Source organism: Cavia porcellus, unplaced genomic scaffold (genome assembly GCF_034190915.1).
Source record: "Cavia porcellus strain 051 isolate PalLab524CR breed Dunkin Hartley unplaced genomic scaffold, mCavPor4.1 scaffold_6, whole genome shotgun sequence".
Lineage (NCBI taxonomy): Eukaryota > Metazoa > Chordata > Mammalia > Rodentia > Caviidae > Cavia > Cavia porcellus.
Genome location: NW_026947489.1, coordinates 54741780 through 54753752, shown reverse-complemented (window position 1 = coordinate 54753752; position 11973 = coordinate 54741780). Strand labels below are relative to the sequence as shown.

Sequence of the window (11973 nt, the reverse complement as noted above, 5' to 3'; positions counted from 1 at the left end):
CAGCAGTCCTCTTATGGGGAAAAAAGATTTGCTGTTTTATGAGGGAACTATGCCTCCTCAAGACACTGAATCTTCCTGCATGCTGTTTGTTCAAATCAGAATGTACATGCTCATCTTGTCAACAACTGTTCTTTCTATCCTGACCTTTTAGGCAAAATTAGAGGCTACATGATCTGCTGTTGAAATAATCTATATAAGGGGAATAAATCAAAGAATAATTATGTTGGTGCTTTGGACCCTGAATGTTTCATTGTGAGAGAAAGAGCAGCATATATAAGATAAGGGTTAATGAAGACTTGGTGTAGACTTTTACATTAATTAGAGGCATCACTACAAACCTAAATTTTTTAAAAAATATAGACATATAGCGTAACTCTGGAACAAGAAAAATAACATGTCAGAAACAAACAAGCTACTGGATACCAAGGCAGTTCAAAACCCTAGAACCAAAGAAGGCACAGTTTTGATATCAGCAAGAATTTCCTGTATGGGTTAAACATATCAAGTATGTTTAAGGTCATATTTATGAAACTAAAAAATAATTTAATTTTGAAAAATCCTGGATAACAAGCTTATTTTGATTACTGGTAAATTTAGGCACAGGATCAAGCATTCAGCCTATCTTTTCTGTATGAACTGTAATACAAGTAAAAATTCTTTGTGGACATTTTTCAAAGCATAAATGATAGAATGAAAGTTTCATCATCTCAGAACCTCTAAGTTAATAAGATGTAAGCAATCACTAATAATGATTGTCATATAACCAAAAGAGAAACCAGAGATGATGCATTGCATAGGGGAGGACACGGCTAATGTTGTACATTTTGCAGAAATGGAAACAAAAGTTAAGCTTGCCTGTGTCCAGCCTTACAGACACAGCTACTGTTCAAGGACGCACACAGGAGATGAGAACTTGTCAAAATGGCACCAAATGGAAGGTATCCGTAAACTCTGTGGTGTCAGAAACTGTGGCTCAATCTGATTTTTCCCCCAATAGCTACATTGCAAAAAAAAAAAAAAAAAAAAAAAAAAAAAAAGGAAAGGAGGAAGGAATGAGAGCCTAGGACAGTCCCTGTGTCCCTGCATTCTCTGAGCTTTGATGTCCCAGCATCTGTGACAGTATTTTCTATGTTCTGCTCCTCTCCTGTTTGCCCTCCTGGAGTCAGACAACTCAAGCCCAGTTTTGGCGCCCTCCTCAACCTGTGTTTTCTATGGGGCAGTTATTTCTGTCTGTTTGCAACTGGATTCCTTCAACTCTTTGGCATGGGAAATTGACTTCTACCTATTTTATTTATTCTGTCTCTTTCTAATCTACTTCAATAATCTGTCATTTATACCCCAATATACAGATTTACCTTCACTTAATTAACCATCTACTAATTCAGTTAGGTAAATTCTGTCTCTTTTCTCTTATATGAAGCCTCTGCAGACAACTCAAATATTTGACATGATTCTATTTCCTTCTTAAACAAATCCATCAAGAGCATTTGTTTTCTAGCAGTCTCCAGAGCTATTCTTTTAAACCCATGATGGTCTATCAGCACAACCTCACTTGTTCTTTAAAGAGTCAGGAACCTCTTTCTAACATACACAAAATAATATTTCTTAAAGGCAATTGTGTCTCCAGATTCTATTACCATAGCAGACACATTGGGTTATCAATTTGTAGATAAAAGGTTGATTTTAGGCACCCAGTTGTGTACTTTTCAGTCCACAATAAATTGGCCAGAGTGCTGGTCTGACAGTGGGAACATGTTGCAGGGGAAAGCTGCTCCCTGCATTGTCTGAATGAGAGAGAGAAGTGACTTTGGTCCCACTGTCCCCTTCAGGTACACATATCCAGTGACCAAAAATATCCTGTAGAGGTCCTCATTCTTAAAGTTCCTAGAACTGTGGGCTGGAGCTGAAGTGCCTGACAGACAGAACTTGAAGACATAACTTCCAAAGTCTATCAGCAAGTATGAATTTAGGCAAGTGAAAAACAGCAAGTATCCACTTATGGTCTCTGCCCCATACAACTTCAATAACTTTATAGTCATTCATTGGTTTGATGAATTCCTAATATGCTGGTCCATGTAACATCTTAAGAGGACTTAAACTCTGTCTCTCCCTTTCTCACATGTCAGGATTAGAGCTTGGTATACCATCTTCTTTATCCATTCAACAAATTGTATTAGTCATCTGCGTATGACAGACACAGATCTAGGAAATGGGAAGGATCATGGTGGAAAACATTCAAATATATTTGGAATTCACATTTTTGCATTCCAGCAGGGAAAGATAGAATAAACAAAAGTGTATGTAGTGACGAGAGAAAAAACTGAATCAAAGAAGAGAAGATGGAGACTACATTTTGAAATACTACCTTAAAAAGCCTCACTGAGCAAGTAAAATTTGAATAAACCAGATAACGGTCCAGTGAACGATATGAATATTGGGGGAAAGTATACCAGAAAGAAAGAATGCTAATCCATATTTTTTGTGATCTTTCAATTCTAGAAAGAGTCTGTTGTGTGAGAAAAGGGAGCACAGAGGATCCAAAGTCCGAAATGGAATGGGGGGAAGGTGGGCGGGTGGAACTTTGTGCTACAGAAAAGGATGTAGAGAAAAGAAGAGCAAAGAAACACTGTCAGTTTGGGCAAAAAATTGTTCTTATTTATTTATAGATATGTTATTATTTTGTTCAATGAAGATTATGTTTTGGAAAGTTTTGGAAAAGATTATATACATATAAAACACATACCTGTGTACATGTGTATGTATTTTATAAAGAAATTTGTATTACATGAATTTATGAAGACTTTTAAATTTTTTACAGTAACATGACATTTTAAGACAATCTTTGAGAATAGAAATTGTATTTAAAAATATATGTGCTGTATTTTGAAGGCAGAAGACAATTACTGTTGATGCATTTTGCAAATTACTTTATAATACTCATATATTACAAAACAAAGTGGCTCCTTTGGAGCCATTAACTCTTAAGTGAAAAGTGGCTATTAACAGTTTTGCTGAAAATCCAGCATTTAGATGAAATAAGCTTATTACCTTATATAGATTTGTCTGTGCTAATGTAAGTTGTAAAGCTAAAACTCTTATTCCCATGTTCACAGTTCATTAACACAATGTGCATATCATGTAAATGTGGAAAGCAACTAAAAAGCAAGAGATTTCTGAATTTGTGAGTTCCATTTTTACAAAGCAGCAATCAATAAACTAGTACTTTTCAAAAGTGGTCTTTGAATTTCTTGGGTTATGAAAATAATCCTATGATTGTTGTAAACTTAGTATCTCTTTAGTGTTATCACATAATCATATACTTAAATATTGGCACATTGTATATAATGATATATTTCCAACACTGTGGACACATGGAACACCCTGAGACACACCTCTGTCCTTGCAACTAACTATGCCCTCAAGATAACCAGCTTAGTTATACCGATGTATTATACTAGAAATGTCATTTTGTTACGTACACCAATGTCTCCACATCTCCAATTCCATTTGCAATTTTCAAGTAATTTACTTCATGAGAACATAAGTTTTTGCTTGGCTGGGGCTGTGACCAACAATGATGTATGAAAAGCAAAGAGTAATCTTTGAGGAATATAACCAGTTAGTATATGTCTTCACTTTCCAAGTGATCCATATAGAATCTAAAATTCAGATTAAAGATCAAATAAGTCAAGAGTATGTCCTCATAAAAGCCAGTGGGCATTGGGTCTCATGGCAAACTTTCTGGTGTTGTATGCTCCTATATATGTAGGTAAGTATTATTCCTCACTTTTCAGACAATATGTCTGTACTAATTAATGCCTAATTTGTTACCCTGGTGCTTTATTTTCTATTCTTTAAGCTTTTCTCTGAATCCTTAAAAAAGGGAAATATTGTATCACAAACTAATTAAATTTCAAATCCTATATAAAACTTGTTAGACCAGGTATGGGTGACATAAACATTTCATCCAACTTCTTTAACTTCTGTATTAGTCAGCTTTGTATTACTGTAACAAAATACCCAAGTTAATCAACTTACAGAGATTAAAGACTTATTTTGGCTTGGAGCTGTGGTGTTTTCAGTCTATATTGGCCCTGTGGCTTTAGGCCTGTGGAAAAGCTATAAATCACTGGGGGAAGTATGTGGTTACTAAAACTGTTGTGTTCATGACTGGAATGAGAGTAGGAGAAAGAGATAAGGACCCCACATGTCCCTTGAAGAACACACTTCCAAGATCTGACTTCTTTTCATTGGTTCCAACCCCTTAAAATTTCTACCAACTCCCTGTAGAACAATCCAACTCCCTGTGGAACTATGTGAAGGAAATTCTAGATTCAAATTGTTGAGATTGTTCTTTTATCTATAACAGTTACTCTTCGGAGATATATTTAACCCTCTCACTATTAAAGCAATGCAGTAGAAATGAAGTTATAATATATGCTTACCTTAAAATTTTCTATATTGCATGTAAATCTTCGTTTTCTGGATAAAATCCACAAACTCTATTTCGTATATTTTTTAAGTTCTCTATCTTCCAAACTGTATTCTAATAATTTTGTCTATTTTCTTTAAGGTTGCAAGTCTAAATGTTTATTATCCTGATTCAATCAAACAACATTGGGACACTAATAATGAAAAAAATATAAGCAAAGATTTCTAGGTCAGTGGTGGAGCATCAGTAAGAGTTGTTAATCCAAAACTTAAAAAATTGAAGCCATGTTGGAATAATCAGCCAAAGAAACAAGACTACCATTAATAGGAAGTGAAAAGTTTTGAGTACTAAATAATATCAAGATATGGTCACCTGGAGAGAAGTTTGACTTTCTCTACTAGACATTAAGAAAACAAATCTCAGAAGTACTGAGTGCTTTAACCAAATGAATACTAAGAGTTAGCATTAAGATGTTATAAATCTTTCCCCTTATTCTAGATTCAGGGCCCTTTTCTCTCTATGTTCCTGCATTCTTTGACCCAGTAATGATACACCTGAAGAAATGTTAAGTTTTTATTGGGGGTAGGTAAGAAAAACAGAGACAAATCCTCTTAGACACTCAAAATATTATTTCAAGGACTATCTTAAGTCATTACATCAAGAAAAGTATCATAGATTGGTAATGTACTTCAGTCATGTGTTTAGAAACCAAAGACTTGAGTTCCTGTTCTCAATGAACATCTATTTCAGTGGAAATGATGGGATATTAATGTCACAATTACAAATAACAGAAAAGTGCTAAAATAGAAATGCAGGATTTTATGGATCTATATAGTCTATGTAACCCATTCTTACAGAGCCACGAAGCAACTCAGTGATCATAGATTTTAGGATAGCTACATGAAGAAAGAGAAGGTAGAAAGAGCAACTTTTCCTTTTCATTGCTTAGGCAAAATGCCTTGGGGACAAAAAGGATTCAGTAAATGGAAATCAGTGATGTTGGAAGATTGGAAGTTGAAATGTTGCAGTAGTGAAATATAATGTGCGTAGTATAACAGATGTGCGTGGCTGGAGATGTAGATACTGAAACCTTGTGAAGACAAAAGGTTAGTTTGTATTTTCAAAAGCAAACACAGAGTGCTTTTAATATTCATTTATTATAGGTATATTTAGCTGCTCATAATGTGTCTCCCATTCATCTAAGTTTTGCAGATATAGCAAAAGGCAAGACATAAAGTCCATCATTTTAAGCAGTTTACAATTTAGAGTTCAAATGTAGGAAAGTGAGAACAAAGGTAAGCAAGTAAAAATCTAAAATTTGTTTATTTTTTATACTTTCTAGTTTAGGAAAGTTTCATAAAGAAGAAGAGAGGAATTGAAGAGAGAAAAACATTATTATAAGTGGATTGGTGGGAGTGGTACTGTCTGGAAGTGTATTTGAGTACATATGCTATCATTTAGGAGTTAGTGGGGACAATATTTCACTTCCATTAATAGCAAGGGCAAAACTGCAAGACAGGAATAATTCTGCAGATTGATTTTGTTGGATTAAAAAATGGGAGAAAGAGGAGGAAATGATACACAACAACAGACAGGGAGCAGACATCGTGCTTATTTTTAATTCACATTAGGGATTTCAAATTTTATCTTGAATGTTACAGAAAGTCATGGTCACTTGGCTTAAAAATTTGAAACAAGATCCTTATGTATTTGGAAACTTGGTGGCCATGTAGATTTTGAATAGTAGCAGTGGCAGTGATGAAAAGCAGAATTAAAAATATTATTTGAAAATAGATCCAGTAAAACTTGGTAATGGTTTGTGTGACATTTGTCAAGGGAAAAAAAATGAGACAAGGATTGCTGTGAGGATTTTAGATTAAATGAAGTTTTCCTGGGAAAATGATCATACATTTACTATTATTATTATTATGATAGGAAAGATTCTGGAAGAATAGAAGCTAATAAGGAGACTAAGACTAGGAAGCTGAATAGGCAAAAACAAAATTAGAGAAACTAGTAGCTCAAACTATTAGTTATAAATGATTAGAATTTTTTTATTACTACTACTATTTACTACTGAATAATAAATCTTCCTTTTCATCAGTAAAAGTAAATGTGTCCAATCAGCCCTGCTATGTAATATTATGTTGAGTTCTTAGTCATGACAATAAGAAAGTGAAACATAATAATTCTAAGAACTGGAAGAAGAAAGAGATGATAAATTTTCAAGCATAATAGAAAAATCTTTAACTTGACAATAATTTTACAATGTAAGGACAATGTACAAAATCAAGCATAATCCTAATATTAATGAATTATAGTATAGAAAGTTTTAGATATAATTCATGCTGTAAAAATGTCTTTCTGTTAAAATCTCAACAAGATCTGCATGAACAAAATTTGAAGTTTTATCTAGCAATATTAAGTAAGAATATATAAAAGAAAAAGTATTATTTACTAGTGGTTTAAAAGTTAAATAAATATACCAACCTTTAAAAATTAGTCAACAAATACATTTTATGTCAAAATCACAGTAAGTAATTTGTATCTCTCTGTGTCAGTGGAATTGATGACTGATACAGAATTGATCACTGATACAGTGATCACTGTCCACACACAACTAAGGCATCTGTGAAGCACAACACAGAGAGAAGTGATTCCTCAAACATTTAGACTAAGGAGGCTGGGTATAGGTATACACTACTAGAATAATGAAATAGGTTTCTAAAACTTGAAGCAAAGCCAATGAATATGGAAACTATTTTACTTCAGAGTTTGTACTAGGTAGTTATGAAAAATTTGTATTTGTTTATCCTTACCAAGCAAATAAAATGTAGTCCCTGCCTTTATCGCTGCACAAAATGTATTGCAAATGGATTATACTATCTATTGATAAAGCACAACTTCAAATTACATACATCTATTATTTATTTTAAAAAGTGATAAATGAACAAGTATAAATGGAAAAACTGATGTGTGTGTGTGTGTGTTTGGTAAAATTAAGCCCTCTTTTAAGGTACCATAGTCCATATGAAAAGTTAGCCTTCCAAGTAGAAAAGATATTTGTGAAATATAGCCCTGACGAAGACATCTAGTTACACTGAGAATTTCTGAATGTATTAACAGAAAGAGAAATAATGCCAAAGAAATTATAAATACAAACACATATACACACACACACACACACACAAATTGGTAAACAAAACAGCCAAAGTATGGAGACATGTCTTCACTGTAACCAAGAAAATGTAAATTAAAACAGCAATGAGATTTATATTGTTTGTCTGATTAAACATTTAGGTCTTTCATACCATGATTCTAGCAGTTTCTTTGAAAGATGAGCATATTCTACAATTAGAATTGTTTCTAGTTATACATCCTAGAGAAACTGCTGAAACTTTTTACATACATGAAAAATACAATATTTGCTGTAGTAAGTAAAAACAAACTAAAAGTTCAACTAAAAAGCATGAAAAATAAAATGAACTATGGTCAAACAAACATTATAAAAATACTTGAAAGTAAACCACCTGTGAGTCTATTGAAAATCAGCTGGAAGTATACTGCTTAGTAGGGATTGACTGCAAAGTCGAAAGTTGGTGGAAAATTTTCACTACGATGTTTTTGCTATAAAGGTAAAAACAAAATATCAGTGAAAGACTGATAGCAAAGACTGATAAGGACTGATAAAGGAGAAAAAGGATCAGGTCAGGTAATTTTTAATTGTTGTCTTTCTTAATCTGGGTTTGGACACAAACAAAAAATATTTTATATTGAAACAAACCAGGTTGCCTTATTTGAGTTAAACTTTACATAAACAGATTCACAAAAGTAGTAAGCAAATACTGGTCACTTTACAAGAGCTTTGCGTATTTTACTGAATAATTGACAAAATGACTTCTTAGCTAGCATTTCTAGTCATTGAAGGAGTTAATTTCTACAAAACTGCTTATACAGTCAAGTAAGAAAGAGCAGCCTTTGTGAAATTGTGATTTTGGTAGTCATTTGTAATAGGATTCCTTTAAAGTTTCATCAGTCTTCCCAGGTAGATAACTTCATTTTAAAATAAATGTATAGATTATTATTTTGTCTAGAAGATTAACTGAATAACTATGATCCTGCCAACATGAGTAAAATTATTAGAAATTTTCCGTCCCAGTTTTTATTTGTCTCCCTGGATATGTATTGTGTTAGCATTACACATGTAAGCCTGGACTCTAATCTTCTAAACGCCATTTCACCACTGTAGGCTGGGGTAGTCCTAGCCAGTGCACAACCCAGCTACCTCTGCAGCTAGGGAGACCCAAAGAGTTTTATTCGCACGTGGAGAAGCTACGCTTGTAAAACAGATGGAATCCGCAGGAAACAGGGAAATGAGCCCTTGCGCGCAGGGGAGGTTCCACAGGTGGTGGGAAATGTGGATTACTTTTAAGCTTATAATTTCAGTCCAGAGATGACTAACAGCTCTAGTGCTCTGAATAAGTATAAATAATGCTAGATCATTCTCGCCCACCTGAAAAACAATTTGGAATTTATTTAGGTCTTTTTTTACTTCCAGGAAGATATTAGCTACTTTCAGGTGAAAAGAGTATTTGTTAATGTTTTGTTCCATTGCGGAGGTGTTAACCGTCTTTTACAAAAGAACTAGAACTATTGACTTTATTTATATACATTCTTCCTCAAGCTCAGCTTCTGTTTCCTTCTTCTCCTACACTGGGTCGAGATGCAATTTGGGTCTGTGACTCGAAGCTCATCTGCATGATAATAAGGGGTTTCTCAGTCTGTGTAACAGGGACAGTTCTTCAATTCTTGTTACCTATGACTGAATTAGATTCTAACCTACATCAAAACACGGAAGCTAAGGAAATGTCATTTTGGATCAGTGGTTGACCACTTCTGCAGACTTTTAAAAGCACCACTCCATATTATTTTAAAATACTTCGTAACATACTGTTTACATTTGGATAAAAACAAAACAACAACAAAAATTCACTCCAAATAGCATTTCTGTTGCAGACTCTGCCCAATTTCTCATGTGCAGAGTACTCCTTTGTTAGAACTTGGTCCTGTTTTTCTCTGCCTGGAAGGTTTTTCTACCTGAAGGTCCTAAGCTGGTTCCCTTCCTGTCTGTATTCTTGACTCAGAGATTGTGAGTCAATAGAAGGCCTAACCTTCTATAACCCTATCACACTTCTAAAAGCCCTTCCCATTGCTTTGCTCATAGCAGCCACCTACTAACTGTATATTCTTAGCATCTTTAAAGATAATGTATGGTTACCTTCTTGTGATATTCATTTTCTTATGCCTACCTTATCACTTTCCTCTGGGATCTCAGAATTTTATCCTTACCTTTGCTAGGTTTAGTTTACTAATCTGCAATTCCTAGAACTGTTCTGTAGAAGTTCAATAAATGTTGTGTTTCTAAGACACATTAACTCTTGCTTCATTTAGTTTCCAAGAAATCTCTCTCATTACCACCATCAATGATTCCAATCAAACACATTCTCTCAATTGTGTTCATGAGATGATAGGTTCCTACCGTAGAGCTTAACAATATTAAACTTCCAAAAATTGCTAGTGGATGCACCTTGAGACATTAATACTAAGTGAAGTAATTTAAGCATACAAGCTCAAATATCATATGGTTTCTCTTGCATGAAAAACTCGAAAGAACCAAAACAAATATATTAGCAAATATATTTATTTGTATAGATACAAATAAAAAAAATATATATATATATAAAACAGAGAGAGAAGAAAAGATTCTGTAACCCTCTGTGGACAATGAATCTAAAAGTGTACCTTGACTTAGTACAATTGTCTGATGTATTTTATATTATATGTTCTTTGGCCTATTAGTGTGGTTTTCAATCTGTATATATAATAATTAATTTTAAAAGATAACTAAATATCTGACACTGGAAAGAAGGCAGAAACTAGGCATAGTGATGCACGCCTGTAATCTCGGCATTTAGGAGACTGAAACAGGAGGATTGCTGTGAGTTCAAGATCAGCAGGGGCTACATGGTGAGTTCAAGGCCAGCCTAAACTTCGTAGTGAAGCCTGTCTCACTCCTCCACAAAGACAATTTGTTGTTCCAATCCCCTGCAGTGAACATGCTCATGATTTACTGCAAACATGTACTAATAAAAGTGAAAGAAACTACTTAAAAGACTTTACAGCTGAAACAATGAAAAAGTCACATTTGATAACTTGGTAACAATAGTAATACCAAATATTTGACAGATGCTTATAGAATGTGTTGCTTTACACAAGCTGTGAAGGTTTCAAAGAGAAAAACATGAAAAGATGAGCAAGGGACGATGTTGCCTTAAAGCACCACTGCTTTCCTTCTGAACTGAGCAGTGAGATGGTGACTGTTTTGTGACATGAGGACATGGACCCTCACAATAGGGAAGCAGGGTCCAGAGCAGTAGATCTTTCTTGTATTGAGACACTTACTCTGCTAAGCATTGTGCTAGGTCCTGGGCACCTAAAGACAAATACGGGACATTTTCTGCCACCAGAGTTAGTGGCAAGAAGGTGGACAAAATAATTACAGTAAATCTCAAAGAATAAACATGTGTTGTCAGGTGACTTCTACAGGAACCTAAGGAACGAGGTTCAGCATATAAATTATCAACTCACTTATAGCTTACCTCAAATTCTTTATTAGATTTAATACTTCATTTTTTTCTAGTGTTGCATTATACATATGCATATATGATTATTGATGGGTGATTTATTTTCAGGTAGTAGTTAAATTTAAGTCTTAACAGGCTACTGCAAGAAATCACAGTGTTCTTTATCAACTCTATCTGAAAAGCTCTGGTGTAAGGGAAAGAGCACAACTGCAATGACAGCTCGAATTGTTGAAAGAGACTATCTTGTAAGACATGGTGACCCTGCCTCACACCCATGTCACCTCAAATATCAAACACATCCAAGATATTTATGTCCTTGGGGGCCCTGTAGGTTGTGGTGGAGGTGACTTCCCCTGAGAGGGATTGTAACTCTCCCTCTCCTCTTCCAGCCCAGGCACCCAGCTTCATGGAAGATTTTCTTGTTGTGACTGATATCCTTTTTCACCTTGGAAGAAAATTCCCTAAATAATCAATTCTTATAAGTCTCTAATTCTTCCCATTAACCAAATCTCTAGTCACTGAAGCAGCCCCCATTTGAGGAACATTAGCAAGACAGTCTGACAGATTACATTCCTGAGTGAAGATAATTAGCTAGAAATAACTTTTCAGAGAAGAAAAAATCCTAAGACAGCACCGTGAGCGTATTCAAGGGACTAAAACTAGTGTCATTACTTTAATTTTAACAACAGTACAAATGTATTAGGTGATTTCGCTTTTTTTCTCTCTCTGAGGCTTAGCAAATATGAAAGCACCTATCATCCCAGCAAATTCTGCCTACCTGCCAGGAATACCCCCCAACCTGTTCTAGAATTTTCTGTAGTTCCTCAGCTTCCAAACTCTTTGCTAGAAAATACTTCCTTCTTCCAAGCTCCTCATCCCAGGCCAGCTGCTGATGTA

The 11973-nt window shown here is 34.5% G+C and overlaps 1 protein-coding gene across 1 annotated transcript in view; it reads right to left on the bottom strand.

Moving 5' to 3' along the window:
* Window positions 1–11973, bottom strand: part of Cntnap2 (contactin associated protein 2) — a 1917858-nt gene that overhangs the window by 669087 nt on the left and 1236798 nt on the right. The gene's annotated exons all lie outside the window — the stretch shown is intronic.